The 23447-nt window shown below is 60.1% G+C and overlaps 1 protein-coding gene across 2 annotated transcripts in view; it reads left to right on the top strand.

Moving 5' to 3' along the window:
- The first annotated feature begins 22438 nt into the window (after positions 1-22438).
- Positions 22439-23447, top strand: part of CXXC5 (CXXC finger protein 5) — a 36456-nt gene continuing 35447 nt past the window's right edge. The window contains exon 1 of one of the 2 annotated variants that reach the window (XM_064671537.1): positions 22439-22551. The gene's annotated coding sequence lies outside the window, so the exon portion shown is untranslated. Of the gene's footprint in view, positions 22552-22606; positions 22625-23447 lie in introns of those variants that run through there. The other variant, XM_064671538.1, reaches the window with a different exon arrangement.

The following is a 23447-nucleotide window of genomic DNA, read 5'->3' as shown; positions in this document are numbered from 1 at the left end:
GACAACCAACATGCTTAGGACAAAAAGAGAATATCTCTATGAGATGACCACTGGGTAATACCTTCATGTCTTCAGAGAGGCCAGCTCAACTCCTCCAGTGTGTCACCAGCTCAGCTCCTCCAGTGTGTCACCACCCCTGCCTTGCTTTGAGGGTTCCTCCATGGTTTTCCACCCATGGAGGAGCTGGTCCTCCAGGGCAGCTGCTCCCAAGGGCCACTAAAATGTCATGTCCTGAGCAATCACGCCTCAGGATGGCATCTCCTGGGGGCAGTTGGTGGAGGGTGGACCAAGACTGAACTACGAGCTCAGCTTGACCAAAAGGGATCATTTCCACAAAGTGCAGGGAAAAGTGAACCCTCTGACCATGGGAGACAGTGAGAAAAGGCTGTGGAGGAATGGCAAGGGACAGGGTAGCACCCTGAGAGGAGGGTGTGGGAGGTTGGAGGGGTGGAGGTGCCACAAGGTGTGTTTAATTCCCGGGATGGCTTCAACGAAGGACGTCCTGACAGCACGGCACAGTTCCTCCCAGCTGTGCTTGTCTGCAACGCAGCCATCCCTGCTTCCCCAAAATACTTGGGAGGGCTGGAGTAGGCCAACTCCACCACCCTCATCGATGCTGCAGGGAGCCTATTTTAAGCCTTGCTAACGTAGGAGGATTAAATTTGGCTGGCTGAGACACGTCCTGCTCCCAGCTGTCCCCCAGCCTCCCCTGAGGTTGGCAGCTCTGCCGCAGGCACGGCTCACGAGGCAGGAGGCTGCCCTGGGCCTCCAGGGTTGGCTGCCCTGTGCAAAGTGAACCCAAAACTGGGGCATCTCCTCAGACACAGAGGCACCCAGCTCGGGTTGAGGGCAAAAGCTCTTCCAGGTGTTGGAGTCAACAGGTTGACCCACAGGAACCCGGTGGGAAGCAGAGCTGGTGGGAAGCAGAACTCTGGTGGTATGGATGGGCTTGAAGTGAGCCAGGGGTCTCCAGCCCCATGGTCCCCTCTACAGTGCCCTTACCTGGAGGAGCTGAGTGATGGGGGAGCCCATGCCTTCCCCTTGTCCTGGCATCCCCCTGCCTGTTGGGGATGCCTGTGCCCAGGGAGCCCTCCCAAGACCAAGAGACCCATCTGCCCCTTCATATGGAGTCCTCAGTCCTCGCCCTCGCTCCCCCAGACTCCCCCAGATCCCACTCAAGCTGATTGTTTTATTAACTGACAGAGCGCTCATTGCTGAAGGTCTTGCAGAAGAACCTCATGGAAAATCGCGTGTTGCCTGCACGGAATTCCCTGCCTGGCGCCAGCAGTGTGTGTATTTAAGCACGTGTCACACCCGGCCATCGGGAGCTCCATCACCAACACCCTCTGGAGCCCGGGACAAACGCTTGGCCAGAGGAAATGAGGCAAGAGCTGATTTACACCCATTGGGACACATCACTACCGTCCTCCCTCCCGCTTCCACCGGGAGCATCGCTCCATGGCTCTTCCTCCCTCGGAAGACAGGGGTAATAATCCTCATCACCTATTTTCGAGGCCGTTGTGAATTTTCATGAGCTCCCATCTGAACGGGGCTTTGAGCAGGAAAACTGCTGTATCAGCTCTAGGCAATGATAAACAATACTCAGCATTTACATATTCAAAGCACTTTGATTAACTCTTGGGGTTTAAGGACTTGAGTCGATTCCCACCCGACCGTCGTGGCAGCTGGACGGGGCGAGCGGCGGCGCTGGGGGAGAGCTGGGGGGAGAGCTGGGGGTTCACCCCGCCGGCCAGGGCCAGCAGAACCCCCCGACAAAGTCACGCGAAGCACCTCCTGACTTGAATCCCTGCCTGGAAGGGAGAAATAATAAATCCGGCTGGTCCCCGCCTGCGGGAAGGGGCAGATCCCGCCATGCGGAGTGAGTGCCGAGCGTGGAGTATCATCGGTTCTGCTGCAGAAGCTGTAACCAGGTGTTAAATAGCTGTGAAATGCTAACTTGATTCATGCGGGAGTTGCAAAATAAAGGGATTTTTCTCTTCCTCAAAAAAACAACAACAAAAAAAGAAAAAAAAAAAAGAAAAAAAAAAAGAAAATTAGGGAATGATGGGCCCACGCCTGCCCTGGATGCACAGCGCCGTGACCTCCTCCCCAGCCGCCTGCCAATTCCACGGGGGCAAAAAGCCGCGGAGACCAAACCCAGAAGCACGATTTAGCATTTTGTTCAGAAGGGTTTTTTCTTTCTGAAAAGTCTTCCCAATTCCCTGGTTTTAAATGCCGCCCGCTCCCACCCCCACCCCCTCCCCACCCCTCCCCAGCGGATGCTGAGCCCCTCGGGGGGTTTCTGCTGCCAGAGGATCCTCCAGCATTATTATTGAAATCGCTGTCAAACAAGAGCAAAACCTGGTGAAACTTTGGTGCCACCCTCACCCAGCGACTTCAGATCCGACAGCGCCCGGGGGCTGCCTCCGCTGGGGAGGGGGTGTCCGTGGGGAACTGCCAGCTCCAGGGCTAAACCCCTTCCCGAGCGCTGCCGAGCCGCCCTGTCAGCTCCTTCTGCCATTAATTAACGGCACTCTCGGAAAAAGTAGCTCTCCCTGCTCCGGCGTCGGGGGCCGGTCATCCCGCACCGCAGGATCCCGGCGTGTCCCCCACGCCGAGGCAGAGGAGATGCTGCTGCCATGCCCGACGCCGTCGTTGCACACCCACCACAGCGTCCCTGGCCCTGAAAATCCGGCGCTGGCTGGGAAAGATAAAGGGCAGGGACACAGCCATCCCTGCGGGCGGCTGGGAGCGGTGAGCCGGACTGCGCTGCCCGCCACGCATGAGCACTGCGAGGCCGCCGCTCTGCTTTCCTAGATTAAAAAAGGTTTCCCTGCTGCCGGGAAGGAAACTTTGGGCACCGTCCCCCGTGCAGCAGCCTAGGAGCAGCCGTCGGAGCAAAGCCCTGGCCAGCTCCGGGAACGGCAGATGCTCGGAGCTGGCGGGGACTGGGGGAGCTGGGGGTCTGTGCGGGCACCGCCGGCCCGTGTCCCAGCGCCGGCGGGCCCCTGTGGAGCTCTTTGTGCCCTGTGGTAGGGACAGCCGGGGCTGGCCATGGAGCGGGGCCAGCGGGAGGGAGAGATCCAGCTCCCGAACTTCTTGGGGAGAGACCCCAAGCGAGACGTCCCAGCTGGTGCCTCCAGCAGGAGGAAGGACCGGGGAGGGCGAAGAGGTGTCTCTGGGGTTGGGGTGCGGGACTGACCGGGGCCGGCCGGGTCACAGAGACACGCGGACAGGGGCAGCATCACCCGGCAAACCCCCCGGAGCCCCGTGTGGCCCCGCGGTGCTGGCAGGACACCCCGGGGACAGGCTCCAGCCGTTCACCCCCTGCCCGGTCCGCGTCGCGGGGGCCGAGCATCCCCCCCTGCGGGCTGCGGAGCGGGGACACGGGGGACACCGGGGTGGCGGTGCCGTGCCGTGCCGTGCCGTGCCGTGCCGCGCCGGGCCGTGCCGTGCGGTGCCGCCCGCGCCGCGATCGATCGGCATCGACCGTCCCCGCCGCGCTGCTCCAGTTTCCAGCCAATGTCGGGCGGCGGCGGCCCGGGGACCCGCCGGTGGCACCGCGCTCCGCCTGGCGCCGCCCGCACCGCGCCGGCACGAAGAGCCGGCCTGGACCGCGCCGGCCGCGGAGCCGCTCGGCCGGGGGCGGACAGGGAGGGCGAGGGAGGGAGGGAGGGCACCGAGCGGGGCACCGAGCGGGGCAAAGGGACGGGCACGGAGCGGGGCACCAGACCGGGAAAACAGCCGGGCACAGGACTGGGCACTGAGCAAAGGGCAAAGGGCAGGACACTGAACAGGGCATTGGATCGGGCACTGAGCAGGGCACTGGATCAGGCATCGAGCAAGGCAAAGGCTCGGACACTGAACAGGGCATTGGATCGGGCACTGAACAGGGCACTGGATTGGGCACTGAGCAGGGCACTGGATCAGGCATCGAGCAGGGCAAAGGGCCGGGCACTGAACAGGGCAAAGGGCCGGGCACTGAACAGGGCAAAGGAACGGACACTGAACAGGGAAAAGGGACGGACACTGAACAGGGCACTGAACCGGACACCACACAGGGCACTGGACTGGGCACTGAACAGGGCAAAGGACCAGGCAAACAGCCAGACACCAGACCGAGAACCAGACTGGACACTGAACAGGATGCTGGACCAGGCACTGAACTGGGCACTGAACAGGGCACCAGTGCAAAAACTGGACTGATCAAACTACCAAGCAATGGACTGGGAAAGCAGGTACCAGGCCAGGCAAACAGTTGTGAACTGAACCAGGCACTGAACCAGGCACCAGACTGGGCAAACAACCAGACACCGGACTGGAACAGACACAGATCCAGGCACCAGACTGGGCACTGAGGCAGGTGCTGGACTGGACAAATGACTGGGCACTGAACAGGCACCAAACTGGGCACTGAACCAGGCACTGAATTGGGCAAACAGCCAGACATCAGACTGGGCACTGAACTGGGTACCAGACCAGGCAAACCACCACAGAGCACTGAAGCAGGCAAACAACAGGCAAACAACTGGGCACCAAACTGGGCACTGAACCAGGTACCAGACTGGGCAAACGAGACACTGGAGCAGGTGTGGAACCAGGCACCAGACCGGGCACTGAACTGAGCACTAAACTTGGCTTTGAACTGGGCATTGAACCAGGCAAACAATCAGGCACCAAACCCAGTAAACAACTGGGCACCAGGCACCAAACGAAGCACTGAAATAGGAATTGGACTGGCTAAACATCCAGACACTGGAGCAAGTATAGAGCCAGGCATGAATCAGGCACTGAACTGGGTACCACACCAGGCACAGAGTCAGGCATTGTACCAGGCACTGAACCTGGCACTGAACCAGGCACCAAACTGGGCACTGAACTGGGCACCAGACTGGGCAAACAACTGGGCCCTAAACTGGACCAACAACCAGGCACAGAACCAGCCACCAGGCTGGTCACTGGACTGGGCACAGAACTGGGCACTGGACCAGGCAAACAACTGGGCATGGAACCAGGCATTGTGCCAGGCACTGCTGCAGTGAGCACAGAACCAGGGGTACTGAACCAGGCAAAGAACTGGGCACCAGGCCAGGCAATGCTGTACTGGGCACTGAACTAGGCATCAAACCAGGCAAATAGCAGGCACTGCCTCAGGCTGTGCTGGGCTAAGCACTGAACCAGGCACCAAACTGGGCACCACATCAGGCAGAGCTATGATGGCACTGAACCAGATACTTGACCAGGCACAAAACCATGCTGGGCACCATTCTGGGCAGCACCGTGGCTGCACCAAACTGGGTACTGCCACACCAGGCACTGAATCAGGTGCTAAACTAGGCACAGTGTCAGATGGCACCACACAAGGCACCACAGCACTGGGTGCTGCACTGGGCACCCTGTGCCAGGCTGTCCTGTCCTGCAGCAGTGCCCTACACCAACACCCAACATCCCACACCACTGCTCCCACACTGTGCCCCTCCAATTCCACCAATCCTGCCACCCAGTGTGACACCAGGCCAGGTCCCTGCCCTGTGTCCTGCTGCCCTTCATGTTTGTTCCCTGGGAAGGGGCACGTGTGCCCTGCCAGGACACTGACACCACAGCTCTGTCCCTTTGGCACCCACGAGGGACACCCCCCCCAGCGCTGCCACCCTGAGACCCTGTCCCCGAGGGTGCAAGTGCCACCCACCACCATGGCTGAGGTCTGCCAGTGCCCTGGCAGTGTGGGGGGTCCCTATGGATCATGTATTGGCTAACACTGTGTGTGACCAGCCTGCTCAGCAAGGAGGCAACGGGTGACAGAGAGCAGGCACTGACGGGGGCTGGAGGGTCCCAAGGGTGGGTGGGAGCAACCCAGATGTGCCCCATTCCTAGAATTATTCAAGGCCTGGTTGGAGAGGGTTCAGAGCAACCTGATCTAGTGGAAGATGTCCCTGCCCATGGCAGAGAGGTTGGAACTGGATGATCTCTAAGGTCTCTTCCAACCCAATCCTGGGCTGCCAGGAATGGCAGAGCAGAACCCCAGTGCCCTCAATGCCCTTGGGATTTTGGGAAGGGGACCAACCCACAGAGCTGGGGGCTTCACGCAGCTTTATCCCAGCAGAGCCAGGCCCGTGGTCCCCCCGAGTGCCCCTGGTGCAGCTGCAGGAGCGTTGCCTGCTCACGTTATTTCCGCGATAGCGCCGGGATATTCCCAAACACTGCCTCCATTATCCCCTCCCGGGCTCCCGGCACAAGCGGGAGAGTGACCCGAGCGTGTTTTGAAACGCAGCCCTCGCGTTAGGTACACAACCCTGCAGCTCTGCTTACCACGGAAACGCTCGGCCCGGCTGGATAGAGCGGCTTTTGATTGTGCGGGTGTCGCTCCCGGAACCCGCCCGCCCCCCGCCCCAACCGCTGCGCAACCGGCAACCACCGAGGGGGAAAACAGGGCTGGCCGGAGCCCGGGAGAAATCCCCTCCGAGGGAACGTCCTGAGCCACGCTCCAGATGGGCGTTAAGAGAGCACTGGTGATGTGGTTTTCAAGGCATCCTTTGTGGAAAAGCCAGGGCAAGGGGATTTTTCAGGGTCTAGTGCCGTGGCACCGGGAACTTGAGAGGAAGGTTTTAAGGAGCAGTGAGATAATGCTCCCAGGCACATGGTTGGATTGTTGGAGCTGTCCTGTGCACAGCCAAGAGCTGGACTTTATGATCCTTGTGGGTTCCTTCCAATTCAGGATATTCCATGATTTTATGGGTAGCTGGAGGGACCAGGAGAGGGAGAAGTATTGGGAGCAGCAGGAAAGGTGGGAATGGGGGGCTCTCAGGACAGGTTCAGAGCTGTGGGCTCAGTCCCCACTGATGGAGCACAAACCTGAGCTGGCACCACTCATCTCACGGATGCCCTGTGCCACTCCCCAGGGTCAGCAGTGCCCCTCCAGTCCTAGGGCAGGCCAGGGAGGCTGACATAGGCTGACTGTCCACACAGGACCCTGCCAGTGTCCTGGCAGTGTGGGGGGTCCCTATGGATCATATACTGGCTAACACTGTGTGTGACCAGCCTGCTCAGCAGGGAGGCAACGGGTGACAGAGAGCAGGTGGTGAGGGGAGCTGGAGGGTCCCAAGGGTGGGTGGGAGCAACCCAGATGTGCCATCATCACACACGCTGGGGCTGGGGGAGGTGAAGCCAGGAGCTCAGGCTGCCTTCAGGAGGTGACTCGGTTTCCCCACATGGACACGGACAGGGGGCCTGGCTGTCCCTTCCCGCTCGCCGGGAGGCTGGTGGCAGTGGTGGCAGTGGTGGCAGTGGTGGCAGTGGTGGCAGTGGCAGTGGTGGCAGTGGTGGCAGTGGTGGCAGTGGTGGCAGTGGTGGCAGTGGCAGTGGTGGCCGTTGGGCTGGCAGCAGGCCGTTGCAGAGGCTTCCTGTTTCTGCAGGATCCGGCTGGCATTGTGCCGCACAGCGAGGGGGGCAGAGCCTCTTCTTGCACCTGCCCAGAGCATCTGCTAGGGAGAAAATCTCCATGGCAACTCTGCCGGTTCCTCCATCCCTGTTCCATGGGGGACAGGGCGCTCTGCCTCTGCCTCCCCCCACGCAGCTGGGATGTCCCCATGGTGGGGACAGGCCACTGGTGCCCTGGGAGATGGGCTCTGGGAAAGGGCGGCTTTGCAGCAGGGCAGCCCCTTGCCATGGAAGCTGCTGATCCCTCCCTGTGGGGCCTCTGGGTCTCAGGCCACCAGCGATGGGAGGTGAGGTCTGGGATTCACCAAATTCAAGGGGCGGTTCTCCTCTTTGCTCCCAGTTTCAGAGAAGGCAAGTGGTTTCCCTTCTTCCCTGGCACATCCCATCAGGACACACCGAACCTCCCTGCACCTCAGCTGGAGTTGAGACCTTCGCCCTTTCCAAAGTGGGGAGGAATTTTGGGGAGGTGGCATGAGGTCCCATGGGATTGGAGGTTCCTGAGCCTGAAGCTAGCAGTGAGCCTGGGTACAGACTGCAAACTCCATGGTGTTCATTTGGAACCTTCTCTGGATGGGGGTTGTTGACCATCATGCAGACCCCTGGCATTTCCCCCTTGCCTTGTAGAGGTGCAGGGGAAGAGACAGGAGCTGCTCTCTTGGGCATGGAGGTCCTTGCTTGTCTGGTGTCCCTTGGGAAGCTGAGCAGTGTCAGTGCCCTCAGCCAGTGCCCACGAACCCTGGGCACCCATCACCCTGCTCTGCCCTGGTCTCCAAGGGACTGCAGGTCTGGGCTCCAGGTGGGCATGGGGAGGGGCCAGGGAGAAGGTGAAGGAAATGGCTTCTGAGACTGGAGAGAAAAGGGAGAGAAATGCAACTGGGAGAGCTACAGAGACTCCTCACAGGCACTGAGGGAAATACTATTGGGTTTTCTTTAAGGACTGGAGTGACTCAGTGCCTGCAAACCCTCTCCTGGTTCCAGGAGTGACTGGGATGCTGGGGGATAACCCCACCTGTCCAAAGCCCACCAGTCCCAGCAGTCCCTCCAGGCACCTGCCATCCCTGTGGCCCAGCCTGGCTGGTGGTGCCTTTTCTCCTCCTTTCCCCTGATTTCAGAGGAGCCCCTGCTCCATCCCTGGCCTCCTCACTGCGCCCCTTCCCAAATCAGGGCATTCAGGCAACCACTCAGCTGCTGGAAACCCACAGTCTGTGCATTTTTTCAAGTGGAAAGCAAATTGCAGTGCCAAGGAGTTGAATGAGGGGATCCCAGCCCTCACTCTGGGGGAGGGTAGAAGCATCTCCCAGCTGCAGACAGATCACCCCACTTAAGCAGGATGTCCCAAGGTTTCCTTTCTGCAGCCAGGATACTGCAAGTCACTGCAATAGGAGGCAGCCTCTGACCCAGAGGGTTTCCAGAGGAAAGATAAAGAGTGGGACAACTGAAGGAATGGCCTCTCTGTTTTATAAAGTTGGGAAACTGAGGCATGGGATGATTTAGGGACTCAGTCAAGCCATGTGTGACAGAATGCAGATGGCCCAAATCCCAGGCTCTTTCCTGAATTGCTGCTGAATTTTCCCAGAGGCAAAAAATAGCAATTTTGGATTGCCTCTGAAGCACCCGTTGAGGATGCTGAGCCCTCAGGAAAGGAGGGAGCAGCCAGTGGAAAGGATCCCAGGGCACCAACCAGAGCATGGGGAGATGGTCCAAGCTGGCAGGAGCAGGGGACAGAGGTGATGAAAGGACAAGGGGAACAGTTTTAAACTAAAAGAGGAGAGATTTAGATTGGAATGTTAGGAAGAAATTCTTCCCTGTGATGGTGGAGAGGCCCTGGCACAGGTTGCCCAGAGAAGCTGTGGTTGCCTCAGCCCTTGAATTGCTCGATGCTGGGTTGAACAGGGTTTGGAGCAACCTGGTCTAGTGGAAGCTGCCCTTGCCCACAGCAGAGAGGTTGAAAATGGATGATTTCTAAGGTCTCCTCCAACTCAAACCATTCTATGGTTCTACGGTGTCCTCCTCAGGCCCATGTTGGGGATGGATATTTGGGATTATCCATGAACTGGAGAGAGTGTCTTCAGTGGGATCCCTGTGGAGAATCTACTAGGGCACATGGCAGTCCCCTTCCTGGAGGTCATTCATGCCTGGAGAGCTCGGGGCAGTCTGTACAACCTGCCAGTGCCATGTGCAGGGTCCCAGTAGTGCCAGTCTCTGTGCCCATTCCCAGACTGGCCCAGGAATGTGCAGTGGCCAAAGCAGCACCAAAGCACTGCTCCTAGGATGAGGACCCAGCTGCCCTGGGAGCCACAAATCTGACCCACAGCCAGGGTATTACTTGAAGGAACCTGGTTTCCACCTCTGGGCAGCAAATATCCCTTGCTGGGGCCTTTGCTGTGCGCTCAAGCCGGGTGCTGGGGACCAGGTGACCCTTTTCCCGGCTGCTTGTGGGACTTGTGCACTCTCAGCCCAGCTTTGCCCCTATCCCAGCTTATGTGCCAGGTGGTGGAAGAGTTTGGCCTTTGCTGCTTGTTGAGAACTGCCCATGTGTGAAGATAAAACAGAGGGAATGTCACGTCCCGGCGCTGCCGTCTCCAGGGGCGGCCGAGGGCGCTGGGACGTGCTGGAGCTCAGCACGAGGAGCTGTGATGGGCTGAACTCATTGACTTCACCCCTCTCAGGCATCATCTGTGTGGTTCATGCAGAGCAAAAGGACCCCCCAGGGGTGTCTGAACCTCAGCCCTCTTTTGGAGGCCCCGCTGTGCCTGGACACCACTGGAGGTCCCCAGTTGGCTGTGGAGGGTGCTGGACCTTTTCAGGTCAGTCTGAACTGGGGAATTCGTGGTCTTGGAAGCAAGAGGTTCCACGAGCTGCCCCACTGGCACCTGTGGGGTGAGCGGGGTCCTCACTGAGAGCTGTGACAGGACTCCTGGCCGGGGGGAGCTTGAATTGCTTTGGACCTGGGCAAACGCTGGACAAAGTGTGCTCATCACCCCGATTGGGACCGGAATCTGCTATTTCAGTCGCTGTGACCTCATGGTCTGTAGGTGCCTTTGAAAATAGCCCGAGGGCGGCCGCAGGGGCTGGGTTTTAGCAGTGCTCCCAAACCTGAGCCGTGACAGAGCAGCACCACAGTCCCACAAACCAGGGCAGTTCGGCACAGACACCCCGAGGAACTGAAGCTGCTGGATGTGGAGAGAGGGAAAACTTCTGATCCACAGAATGCCAGAGCTCCGGGTCACTGCAGAACATGAGAACAGGAAAAGGTGGCAGAGTCTGAGGGGACGATGCTGAAGTCATCAGTGTTAAAAATGGCACCAAAATCAGCTTTTTTCCTGTGAAATAATTTGGCCGGGTTGAAATTGCTTTTCCTGATGGCAGCGAGCCCCTTCAGGGGTTAACTGCAGCCCTGCTGAGAGAACTGTGAAAGGTGTTTCCGAAATATTTCCACTGCCCCACTGGTTTTATGGCCAGGAAAGGCAGGGCAGGCCTGCCTGGGCAGCGGGGTGCTACTGGATGGACTTGCAGATGGAAACCAGGTTTGGGAAAGCACGCAGGGATTCCAGGCTGGACATCGGGAAAATCACCCAGCAGTGGGGATGGATGCAAGAAGGGACCCCCATTGATGCACCCCTGATGCCATGGGGGCAATGAAAGCACTCCCTGGCTTGGGGGATGGTGTGAGGCTGCTCAGACAGAAGTGATGGAATCACTTTCACTTTGGGTTGTGGGGGGTCTGGAGACTCTGTGGGAAGGATTGGGTTTTGGGGATTGTGGAGTCACATTCAGTCAGCCTAATTCCCCCACCCTTGGCCAGTGTTGATGGCTGGGACCTTTGTAGGACTCAAACAAGGGAGAGAATGGGAAGGTACCTCACCCTGCTGAGGGTGGTCCTGAAGGGCACAGTGGGTAGAGACACAGGTTTGCAGGTCTGAAGGCCACAGGAGATGCCATGATGCTGTCTGGGTGCTCCACATGCCGTGGGCTACTTGACTTCATCCATGTGCCCTTGGGTCAGGCTTGGACACACGGAATCATTAAGGCTGGAAAAGCCCTTTAAGTCCAACCATTCCTCCAGCACTGACAAGGCCACCACTCACCCACATCCCCAAGTGCCACATCCACATGGCTTCTGAACACTTCCACGGACAGTGATTCCACCACTTCCCTGGGCAGCCTGTTCCAGTGCCTGGCCACCCTTTCCATGAAGAAATTTTCCCTAATATTCAATCTAAACCTCCCCTAACAAACTTGACTTCTTGTCCTATTGCTTACTACCAGGGAGAAGAGACTGAATTCCCCTGGCTCCACCCTCCTGTCAGGGAGTTGCAGAGAGTGCAACCCCTGAGCCTCCTTTTCTCCAGGCTGAGCCCTCCCCTGCTCCCTCAGCCTCTCCTCGTGTTCCAGTCCCTTCCCCAGCTCTGTTCCCTTCCAGCTCCAGCCCCTTGATGTCTTTCTTGTCATGAGGGGCCCAGAACTGAAAAACATCCTGAGGGACAGAGAGGGTGGTGGCCGTCGGTGTGCTGGACACCCCAAAAAGCCTGCTGCAGAGAGCATGGCAAGCACCAGGCTTTGCTCTGGCCCATGATGGACATGCCAGATGTTCCCTCCTGCCTGATTTCCCCTTTCAGCCACCCCCATCCCTGGTGCAAACGCTGCGCCTGCTCCCTCCAGCTCTCCTGTGCAAGCCTTGGCTTCCCTCTTCCCTGTGCTTCCAGGCCAGGTTTCCAAGTGCTTTATGCTTAAGCTCAGGCCCAGAAATTCGTGTCCAGGCTGCAGCAAAGAAACAGCAGCCAAGTCTGATTTGGGAAAAAAAGTAGATTGAATTCCCTGATCCGTGCAGGCAGGACAAGAAACAGGAAAGCAGCCATGGGGTCACCTCCCCAAAGCAACCCAGAGTTTGGGGGGTATCTAGCTGGGTCGGTGGCTGGATGGGTTCTGATCACCTCTGGATCTGGGAAGGGGCGTTCCAGGGTGAAGGATGAGTGAAGGAATGATGTTTTTGCTGGGGTTTCAGCAGCCATGTGCATGGGGGGCTGGCAGGAGCTGGCACTCGGTGGCCAGGCCGGCCCGGACGAGTCGAGGGGAATTTTTATTTTCTCTTTGTGCCTTTTCTCGCTCTCAGAAGTAATGAAATGCAGGAGCCAGCATTAATGCTCCATTAAGACTGCAAATTTCAGCACGCAGCCATCAGGAAATGCAAATACTCGGGTCTACTGTCAGCGCTACCTCTGCCGTGGCAGCGGAGGAAGGGGCTGGCACGTGGCTGACCTTTGCTACCGGGATGAAATCCCTGGTGATGCTCAGCTGCTGGCTCTGCCTCCCTCCCTGAACCCTTCAACCCTTCCTCTTCTCTCACCTACGCCTGGGCTCACCCCCCCCACCAGCACTGAGAGGAACAAGGAGGAAGGGGGTGGCACAAGGGGGTGTTTGGGCTCATCTGTGCCTGTCCATGGAGGGTCTCATGCTCCTACCTGAGGTTTGGGGAGCAACCAGGGGGCTGAGGGGAGGCAGACTGTGCCAGGGCTGCTTTATCTGTGCAGGGATGTGCCCATCCTCAGGCCACTGAGGGTGACAGCCTGAGGAAGAGGAAGAGAAAGGCTGCAGGAGCCCTTGCTGCAGCTGGCGAGCACTGCCTGTTCCACCTCGCAATTGTGCTGTGCGTCGCTGGCAGGGACCTGCTTTTCCATAAATTTGGGTGGAAGGGAGAGCTTGGCAGAGCCCTGGGCTGCAGGGAAGGATTTACGGCTGCTCTGGCTGCTCTGTGTTCTCCTTGCAGGGGCTCCTGCAGAAATACCCCGTGGGAGGAGGAGGAGGAGATGGAGGGGGGAGCCCGTGCTGGCATCTGGCCAGGGAACAGGGTCCCAGCCAGCACTGGATGAGAGGAGCATGGGGGCTGGAGGAAAAGGGATGAAGAGGGACATCCTTGGTTCATCCAAGGATCTATGGTGATCATGGAGCTGGGAGAGCTGGGGCAGACTGGGAGAGCTGGGGCAGACTGGGAGAGCTGGGGCAGGGTAATGGGGGGGTCCCCCATGCTGGGCTGGAGGTGAGTCCCGCATGGGAATGGCTATACTGAGACTTCCAGCAGCGGGGAAAGGGTGGAGAGACACCTCATCCACCTCTGGGAAGCTGGTGGCATCTCCCAGCTCCTGCCTGGCCAGGTGCCACAGGCCCCAGGAGCATCTCGGGGCACTTGGAGCACCTCATCTCCTGGGGCATCTCAGGACACCTGGAGCACTTCGTCCCCTGGGACGTCTTGGGGCACCTGGATCACTTCATCCCCTGGAACATCTCAGGGCTCCTGAGGCGTCTCCTTTCCTGGAGCACCTCGTCCCCTGGAGCACCTCAGGCAAGGCCACCAGCTGCTGTGAGTCCCAGTGGTGAGCACCATCCTCCTGGAGCAGATAACAGCTCACTTTTAGGCACATGTTTGCTGACAAGTGACAGGTTTCCACCACCACCCTGTTGCCTCCTGTCTGGCAGCCTGGAAGGGGGTCCCAGGCAGTCCCCCTGGCTCAGGCAATGCACATCTGTGTATCCCTCCTGGAAGACATCGACCCCAGGCAGCATCTGGGCTGGGTGACAGGGATGCAAACCTGCTCTGATTAGCTCCAGTTTGCTCTGGGTTATCTGAGGTGATGAGCTGCACTGCCCCAGACTGCTGGGAGAAGACCATTTTCCCTCTTTCCACCGAGGTTTGAGTTTTCCAGGCAGCCTTAAGCAGCGCTGGAGCTTTCCCAGAGATGCCTCGTGGCTCTCCATTCTTCCCTTCTCTCCTGCCTCCTCTCCTTAACTCAAAACAAGAGTAGCTCGAGGAGGGGGACTCATCCCAAACATCCCTCCTCTCTCCTTCGCAGCGAGCACAAAATAGGTATCCGGCCACGTTTCCAGATGGGAACGTGAGGCCTGAGGATGGATAAAGAGTTTTCTAAGGCTTCGGAGCAAGGTGTGGACAGCGCTGAGAATAGCATCGCGAAATCTCAACTGCCAAGCCCTTAGCCTAACCAGAAGGTTATTCTTCTTCCCTTATGCTCATACATATCCATTAGGATGAGACCATATGTGTGAGATGTAGATGAATTTCTTTCCTCTTGACAAGTCCAGTTGGTCTTCCTAGGTAAGGAGATGGTGGTCTGTTCCCATCCAACTCCAGGCTGGCTCTTTGCCGCGATTTCTTGGGTTGTGTCTGCCCCGGAAGGAATGGAGCCTACAAGCCGGAGCTTCAGGCCTAGCTCTTCTCCACACGCCGGGGCTTTTGATGCCAGACATCCCTGGGGGGCTGTGGAGGAACCCCCAGGGAGTGCAGGGAAGCTGTCAGCAGGGAGCAGCCAGGTGGGACGGGGCAGGGGGAAGGGCTGCTCATTGGTCCCCAGTAAGGAACCCTGTTCCCAGCCAGGTCACAAAGGGCTTCCTGGAGAAAAGGTGGCTTCTCCCACAGCAGGAGTGCACCCCAGTGCTCCTTCTCTTCAGGTGGCTGCACAAGGTGTCTCCCAGAAGACCTGGATGGCACCCTTGCACACCTCAGCTCGCCCAAGAATCGGGTGCTGCTCTTGTAACTGAACAATGGTGCTGAAGGGTCCCTTGAAGATAAAGTGAGGAGAGAGAACTTGGAGGTTTTAGGTGGTTACAGAGACATATCCAGTTATTGCTCGGCCCCAAAGCTGCCTGTCTGGAAGAAGAGTGGTCTGGACATAAGGGATCTTATGTCCCCAAAGCTTTGTATCTGGAAGAGGAGTGGTCTGGACATAAGGGATCTTTTTGACGTCTCCCAGTCCATTAGAGGCTGAGGATCAGTGCAGAGCCAGGATGATGGATGGGGTTTAGGTGATCACAGCTTCCTGCACCCATGGAGTCAGCTCTGCCAGCTCCTTTCAATCCATGGATCATGTGCCACTGCTGACACTGTTATGGGCAGAGGGGAGCACGGTGGGTTTGGGGCACTGCTCCAGTGTGAAGGCCAGGGGGTGATTGCTCCTCAGGTCTAAGATGATGGAGCCGGGCAAAGGAGAGCAGCTTGAGCAGAGAAAGCAGCCTTTGAGAGTCATAGAATCACAGAATCATAGAATCCTGAAGGTTGGAAAAGAGCTTTAAGAACAACGAGTCCAACTGTTAACCCAACATCACTGTGCTCACCACTAACCCATGTCCCCAAGTGCCACATCTTTTGAACACTTCCAGGGATGGTGACTCCACCACCGCCCCGAGCAGCCTGTTCCAGTGCCAAAGTCCTTTCTGCAAGGAAGGGTGTGCATGGCTCACCTCCACAGTGTCTTGGCCCAGCTGCAGCAGCATTGATGGGAAGAGGGGATGTGAAAGAGAGGAAAATGCATCCAGGGGGGATCTCACAGCACAGGGACCTACTGTGTGCCTGTTGTCAGAGGCCTCGTGACCCTGGGAGGTGACAGGGCACCACCTCCTCCTTTTGTGTCCCTGAGCATTGCTGGCTGCTGGCCACCTCCACCAGCGTGTCCACAGGGATGCTGCCATGAGCCAGACCTTCTGCTACACAATCCAGGCTTTTCCATGGCCTTCCATAAAACACTGATGTGCTCAGGTGACACCATCACTCTCAGGATCCCACATTCCTGAGGCTGTACGTGCAACACCTGGGTGCAGGATCACCCGGAGTGCTGGGCAGGAGGCAATGACCTGGCTGCCACACTGGCCAGGAGGAGGCCAGCACAGTTTTCACCGTCCTTTCTCCGCAGCTCCTGACTCAAGCCTGCCCAAATTAGCTCTCCCCGTAAGTAACCTTGATATTTCCAGTGGAAATCATGTAACTTGCACGTCTGTTTTTAAAATCGGGGTTGCCTCGACCTTTCCATGTCTCCTTGTTTGTGTGGACAGGCAGAAGAGGTTTGGAAAGCCCCATCCAGCCCCGCAGTCCTGCTGGTGAAGGCTCACGAGGAGGGACACGTGGAGCAGGTATCCTCCTATCCCAGGTGCTGAGGATGAAGGCTCCTGTCCCACCAGGGGGCTGGAGCTGGATTTGAGGTGACAACACAGGGCTATCCAAGGGACAAAATGTAGGAGGACACGAGCAGGGCAGGAATATTTCCCCCCTGGAGTCTGGCTTGCTCTGCATTTCAGCTCCCGTCTAAAGGGCAACACCCTGGTCTGAGAACGGCTGTTTTCGTGCCACTGGTGTCTCCCCAGGCCTGGCTGCTGAGCAGCAGCTCGGGGTGAGCCAAAAATCCGCAGGCTCTAGGAAAGCTCTGGTGTTAATGTGACCCAGGAGCGGTGTCCCCTGCCCGGCCACGCACCACGGCGCTTGCTTGTCCCTCTGTCCTTGGCACGGCTCTGGCACTGCTTCCGTGACCCCCAGCAGCAGACGTAGGCAGCAGGATCCACCGGGAAAGGATGGGATGGGATCGTGCCGACGTGCCCCAGCCCCGCGGCTGCCCGCCCTGCCTGCGCAGGCAGATGGCTTTTGCAGGGCGCTCCGGATGTTGGAGCCAGGCTATTTTGGACCACGTGGGCGTCTGAATTCCAGGCGAATCCCCGGCTCAAAAAAAAAAAAAAAAAAAAAGAAAAAAAACCCCAACGCCTGCCAGGGTCCCCGGAGGTGGAAACGCTGCAGCTCGAGTGTCCTCGTGGTTCTCCTGCTGCCTGGCACGTAGGCGTGACTGCGGCTCCAGCCCACCCGGCCCCGCGGCACACACCCCCTGTGCCCACTCGCCCTTCCCCTGCCAAAGGCTGGGACACGCGGGTGGCCGGGGTGTCCCTGAGCACCTCGGGAGCAGCTCCTCAGCCCCCAGGTCAGGGCTGATTTGGGTGAGGGTCTGGCTGTGCCTCCCTGCTGCAGGTTGGGGGGATGCTCGCCAGCCCCCCAAGGCTCCCCACTCCGTGCTCCCCCCTCGCTCCGCTGTGCCTGGGTGGGAGAGGGCAGAGGGAAACCGGCTTCCTGCCCTTCTCCCAACCGCCGGCGCGGCGTCTGTTTGCTTTGAGGCCCGGGTCCCTCCTGCCAGGACATTCCCGGGCAGCAGCCGCTGCCGTTTGCACAGGAGCCAGGGGGACAGCCCGAACCCCCCGGCCACAAAGGCCGGTGCCACACGCCTGCCCCGCACCCGCACCCCCCTCCCCGGGCACCCGGGAACCCACGCTGGGCTCCCACGAGGGATGTGAACCATCCAGTGACCCCGTGGGCAGCAGGGGCTTTTGTCCCCCCGCCCCCAGCCCTTTCCAGGAAGGGGTGGCCGGTCCCTGCGCCGCTGTGGCATGTCCCCGGGAAGCGGGGCCAGCACGTCCAGCGTCCGCCATGTGGGAGACAGCTGGGGTTAAAAATTAACACAGACAGACCTCAATTAAGGGGCAGCGGGGGCCGGCGGAGGGGTATGTGCTGCCCGGGGGACCCCCGTCCTGGGACTCAAGGCTTGTGCAGCCGGGAAGGTGGGGACTCCCATGGCCCCCCAGGCAGGGGACAAGGGGCTGCTGTGTCCCCTGGGCTTGTCTGGGCAAAAACAGAGCCCTGTGCTGCCGAGGCAGCCAGCAGAGCATGATGGTGGGTCACTCTGACCCGTGCTCTCGGAGGTCGGCACCCAAAACATGCCGTGAGCTAGAGCTCTGCTTTCCAGCACCATCAGGGCCAAGGGGTTTGTACCAGTCTGCCCCCAGCTTGCCAGGGTAGGGGGGGGTGTCTCCCAGCAGAGCATCCGGAGGACCTTGTCCAGCTTCTCACTGCTGGGTCCCACCAGGTTCCCCCATCCATCCTCCTCCCAAAAATCAGGAATGTCACCAAGGTCTGGGGCTCCCGGCACAGCATCTGGCTGGATTTGGGTCCCCTCTGCCAGGAGACACCCTACAGTCTGTCTGGAGGAGGTGACAAGAGAGTGCCAGCTCTGTAAGCCACTTGGATGGCAGTGACCAGGCCAGGGGAACTTGGGGTTGAGAATTTTGGAGGTGTGTTTGTGCTCTGGAGGTTGTTGGGACACGTCTCCTGCTCATGCAGCCTTGGCAGCCCTCCAGCTGCTGTCCCACTGTGCCCCACTGCCACCCGGGGGGGGACATGGACCTCTGTGACCCCCCTCACTGCTGCAGGGTCAGGCTGCCCAGCATCATCTTCACGTCCCATGTCCCTCCCCAGTTATTCCTGGTTTCCTATCTGGAGCCAGGCAGAGGTCCTGGATTTGCTCCCTTACTGGGGAGGAGGCAGTGCAGACCCCACTGGTGGAGCCTCATGGCTCTGGCTGGCAGAGGGCAGGGCCAGCTCTGCTGTTTGTTGACATGCTTCCTCCCTGTCCCCTTGCCATCTGTCCCCATCCCCTGTCCCCTCTATCCCTGTGCCCTGTGTCCTCCATCTCCAGCACAGTTATCCTCTAGTCCTGTCTCTCTGTCCCTGCAGCTCTGTCCTATTTGCCCTTCATCCCTACCCCCATTCCCCTCTTCAACCTTGTCTCCCTTCCCTTCCATCCTTGGCCCTGTCATCCTCTATCCCTGTTCCCTCACCCTCCTTTCCTATCCCATTTGCCCTCCATCTTCATCCTCCTGTCCCCCACAGCCCCCAGCACATCCTGGGAAAAGGCTCCAGTAGCAGGATGGAGGCTCATGGGCTGCATCCCTGGCAGGATCTGCCCTGTGCCGGGGGGACCTGCCAGTCTGGAGGCACTGGGGGACCCTCCTCTGGATCTGGAGCACTGGTGGCTGGGCTGTGGGAGTGCTGGGCAGTCTGGAGGTTTGCTGGGGAGCACGGGGTTGGAGCCCCAGCTTTGCTGCTGCCACTGTCAGCAAGTCCCCACTTGGCCCCGTGCCTCAGTTTCCCCTCTCTTCAGCGATTCTTGTCCTCAATAAAGGAGATTTGTGCTCATGGAAGTTTTCCAGACACTCTGAGAAGTGAAATGCTGCTGCATTTGGGGATCTTCAGCGGGTGGCAAACTCCAGGTGCCACCACCACTGGCCATGCCCTTGGCGAAGGGGACACCAGCACCCTGTGGCTCCCGGTGGCATCAGGGAGTGGGTCAGGTCCTTAAAAACAGCCAAAATCAGGCGAAGGAAACGCCCTTGGTGAAGCCCACCTGGGTGAGATGGTGTTGTGTGCTGGGCACTGTCACCAGCTGTGGTGCTGGTGGGATGATGTCCCTTCTCCCATGTGTCACCCTCACCCCACGTGCCTGGCACGAGGCTCCTCTGCTCCTTTTTTTGAGGGGGGTTGAGAGGCTGAATCGTGGAGGGAGGCAGGAGGGGAGAGTGCTGGGATGGCGAGCAGAGGAGCTGAAGGGGTGCCCAGGAGGAGGGGGCAGTGCCCCCCCATCGCTGCCGCCCAGGAGGGAGATTTTTTTTGGGAAGGCAGAGCATCGTCACAGCACCCGCGGTTGCAAATCCCAGTGGCTAAATATGCGAGAGGCACATAATTAACGAGACGTGGATCAAATACAAACAGCGCATCCGAGCTCCGCGGCCCCCCCTCCCTCCCCTCCCGCCCCATCGCAGATTTTTTTGTTTCCTTTCGAGGCGGGAGCGGGGTGGGAAGAGATTTCGCATTCCTGTGAAAAAAAAAAATCAACGGCAACACAAACCCAGTTTCATTTTTGTCAGGGTTTCTGCTTTTGAGAGGGTTTGGGTATTTTGCTGGCAACCGAAAAGGCTGCGGGAATTGGGGGTGGTGGGGTTTTTTTGGGCTGTTTGTCCCTGGAAAGCTGCTCTCGGCTGAGGAGTGGGGATTGAAGCGATTTTTTTTTTAAACTTCCAATTTTTCAGTGCCCACCACTCAAAGGGGAAAAAAAAAAAAAAGAGCCAACAACAACTCTCCCCCTCAGCAGCAAAAAATCCTGTCAAAAAGTTGAGCAGGAAACTTCTGGGCCAAGCATGTTCCCCCCCCACCCCCGCGGGGCCAAACCTCGGGATTTGTCCCCTCCCTCCCGGTGACTTATCGGGCCATCGATTATTTGCTGTTTATTCAGGGGGATTTCAGCGATGTCCTGCCGTGGGACCACGAGGTCTCTCCTGGTGGCAGCGGCAAGCCCAGGGCTCCGGGGCTCTGGAATTGGGGTTGCTGACCCCTGGACCAACACAATGTGTATCCAGGTGTGGTGGTGGGATGGGGGGGCTGTGAACCCCAGAATCCCCCCCCTGCACCTCGCCTACCTCTTGCTTTTGGGACCTGCTGCCAGCTGAACCCCACGGGGGAACAGAGGGGTGGAGCTTCACCCAGATGGATGGGGAACACTCTGGGGTCACCCCATGGAGGAGAGGGACAGAGGGATTGACACCCCACAAGGGACATAGAGAGATGTGGTACATGCAGGGGGATACCCCACAGTGGGGACAGAGGGATGGAGCACATTGAGGGGGTACCCCATGGGGGGGATGGACAGAGGGATGGGCACCCCACAGTGGGACAGAAGGAGGAGGACCACTCTGGGGTAGGGGGGTGCACACAGGGATGTCACTACTCAAGACACAGAAGGATGGAGGGAGGCACAAAGGGTGACACCCCACAGGGGATATGTGGGGAGTGGGGGGCACAATGGGGTGACACCCATGGATGTGGCTGGGTGAAACCCATAGGGGACAGGTGGGATGAAACCCGTAGGGGACAGGTAGGACATGGAGGGGGTACAAACAGGGTGACACCCATGGGGGTGGGTGAGATATGGGGGACAGAGTCCAATCCCATCCATGTGGGTGGCTGGGACACCATGGTGACACCCAGAGGGGTGGCTGGAAAACGGGGGGACACACCACAGTGACACCCGGGGGGGCAGCTGGGACATGGGGGGACACACCACGGTGACACCCAATGGGAGGTGGCTGAGACATGGAGGGGGACACATCCCAGCAACACCCGTGTCGGGTGGACAACCCGTGGAAGGCACAGCACAGTGACACTCGTGGGGGCGGCTGGGACACGGGGGAGGGGGTGGGCACACCGTGGCTACCCCCGTGGGTCCCTGTGTGGGTAGATAAGCTGCGGGGGGGAAGGGGGTCCCGGCGGGGTGAACCCCTTTGGGGGGTTGGATGGGGCACGAGGGGCACACTCCGGTGCCGCCCGCGGGGGCAGCTGGAACGCAGCGGGGTGACACCCGTGGGGGGCTGCGGGGACCCTGGGGGGTGGGTGTGTACACACACGGTGAGGGGGGTCTGTCGGTGCGGGGGGGGGGTGTGTGTGTACGTGTGTGTCCGTGTGTGTGTCCGTGTGTCCGTGTGTGTGTCCGTGTGTGTGTCCGTGTGTGTGTGTGTGTGTCCATGTGTGTGTGTCCATGTGTGTGTCTGTGTCCGTGTCCGTGTGTGTGTGTCCGTGTGTCCGTGTGTGTGTTCGTGTGTCCGTGTGTATGTGTGTGTGTGTGTCCCCCCGTGTGTGTGTGTCCGTGTGTCCGTGTGTCCATGTGTGTGTGTCCGTGAGTCCGTGTGTGTGTGTCCGTGTGTCCATGTGTGTCCGTGTCCGTGTGTGTGTGTGTGTGTCCGTGTGTCCGTGTGTGTGTGTGTTCTTGTTCGTGTGTTCGTGTGTGTGTGTGTGTGTCCGTGTGTGTGTGTGTGTCCCTGTGTGTGTCCGTGTGTGTGTGTGTGTGTCCGTGCGTCCCTGTGTCCGTGTGTGTGTGTCTGTGTGTCCGTGTGTGTGTGTGTCTGTGTGTCCGTGTGTGTGTGTGTGTCCGTGTGTCCGTGTGTGTGTGTCCGTGTGTCCGTGTGTGTGTCTGTGTGTCCGTGTGTCCGTGTGTGTGTGTGTCCGTGTGTCCGTGTGTGTGTGTGTCCGTGTGTCCATGTCCGTGTGTCCGTGTCCGTGTCCGTGTGTCCGTGTGTGTGTGTGTCCGTGTGTCCGTGTGTGTGTGTGTCCGTGTGTCCGTGTGTGTGCGTGTGTGTGTCCGTGTGTCCGTGTGTGTGTGTGTCCGTGTGTGTCCGTGTGTGTCCGTGTGTCTGTGTGTCCGTGTGTCCGTGTGTCCGTGTGTGTGTGTGTGTGTGTGTGCCGGGCGGGCGGCGCGCGCGCGGGGCGGCGGGGGGCGCGCGCGGCGTGTCGCTGTCGCGGTCGCGGCGTGTCGCGGTCGCGGTGTCCGGCGGCGCTGGGGCGCTGCGCTCGGCCCGGTCCGGTCCGGGTTTTGCCGGCAGCCGCGGGCAGCGGCGGCGGCGGCGGCGGCAGCGCCGTGCAGCGCGGAGCGGGGGCTGCGCACTCCCAGAGCGAGCGGCGATGTGGAGGTGGGTGTGCGGCGGCGGCGAGGCACCGAGCCCGCCTCGGCTCCCCCCGGCCCCGGCCCCGGCCCCCGGGCAGGTGCTGACCACCCCCTTTTCCCCCTCCTTTCCCTCCCTTCGTGCCCCCCTTTCCCCAGCGCCCCCCGCTCCCCGGCAGCGCTGCCCGCAGCGCGGTGGCTCCCGGACCGCCGGTCGGTGCCGGCCCCCGGGGCGCTCCGGGCGGCGGAGTTGGGGTGGGGGGTGTTGAGGGGGTGGTGGGTAAAGCGGGGGTGGTGGAGAAGAAAAAGTTTGGCGGGGGGATTCTCGGCTCGCCCCGCTGCCCGGCGCCGTGCCCGGGCTGCCCGCGGCGGCGGCGGGGCCGGAGCTGGCCGCCTGCCCGCCTGCCCGCGTCGGGCCCGGCCGGTGCTGCCTGCGCGGCGCCCGAGCGGCCCCGCCGCTTCCCGGGGATGGGGAGGGATGGCGGGGGGACGGCGGGGGTAACGAGCAAAGTTTTTCTCGGCGCCGCCGAACCCCGCTGCCGGTACCCGCAGCCCGGCGGGGATGCGCTGGGAGCCGCGGGGAGGGATGGGGTGAGCCCCCCACGTCTCCCCCCCGCCGCCCCGGGGCCGCCGCGGCAGCGCCCGGTGGTTTCCCGGGTGACAATGGTGGCGGCGGGGCCGGGGGGCGGCGGGGGCGGCGGCGCCGGGGGGAGGCGGTGGGCAGCGGGGCCGGCACTGCCACCCGCGACGGGGATCGCGTGGGGGGCGCCGGGGGGGGACCCCCAACCCGGCGCTGGTGGCGGCCCCTCCGTGCTCGGTCTCCGCGCGTGGGTCGCTGCCGCCTGCCCGGGGTGCGCCGGGCTCCGGCCGCAGTTTGGCTCCGCCGCCGGTGCCCGGGCGCGGGGTGGCCGTGGGAGCGGCGCC

The sequence above is a fragment of the Pseudopipra pipra genome, chromosome 15, assembly GCF_036250125.1.
Source record: "Pseudopipra pipra isolate bDixPip1 chromosome 15, bDixPip1.hap1, whole genome shotgun sequence".
In the NCBI taxonomy this organism is placed as follows: domain Eukaryota; kingdom Metazoa; phylum Chordata; class Aves; order Passeriformes; family Pipridae; genus Pseudopipra; species Pseudopipra pipra.
The sequence above is the reverse complement of the archived record's forward strand: the minus strand, read 5'-3'. Positions and strand labels throughout refer to the sequence as shown.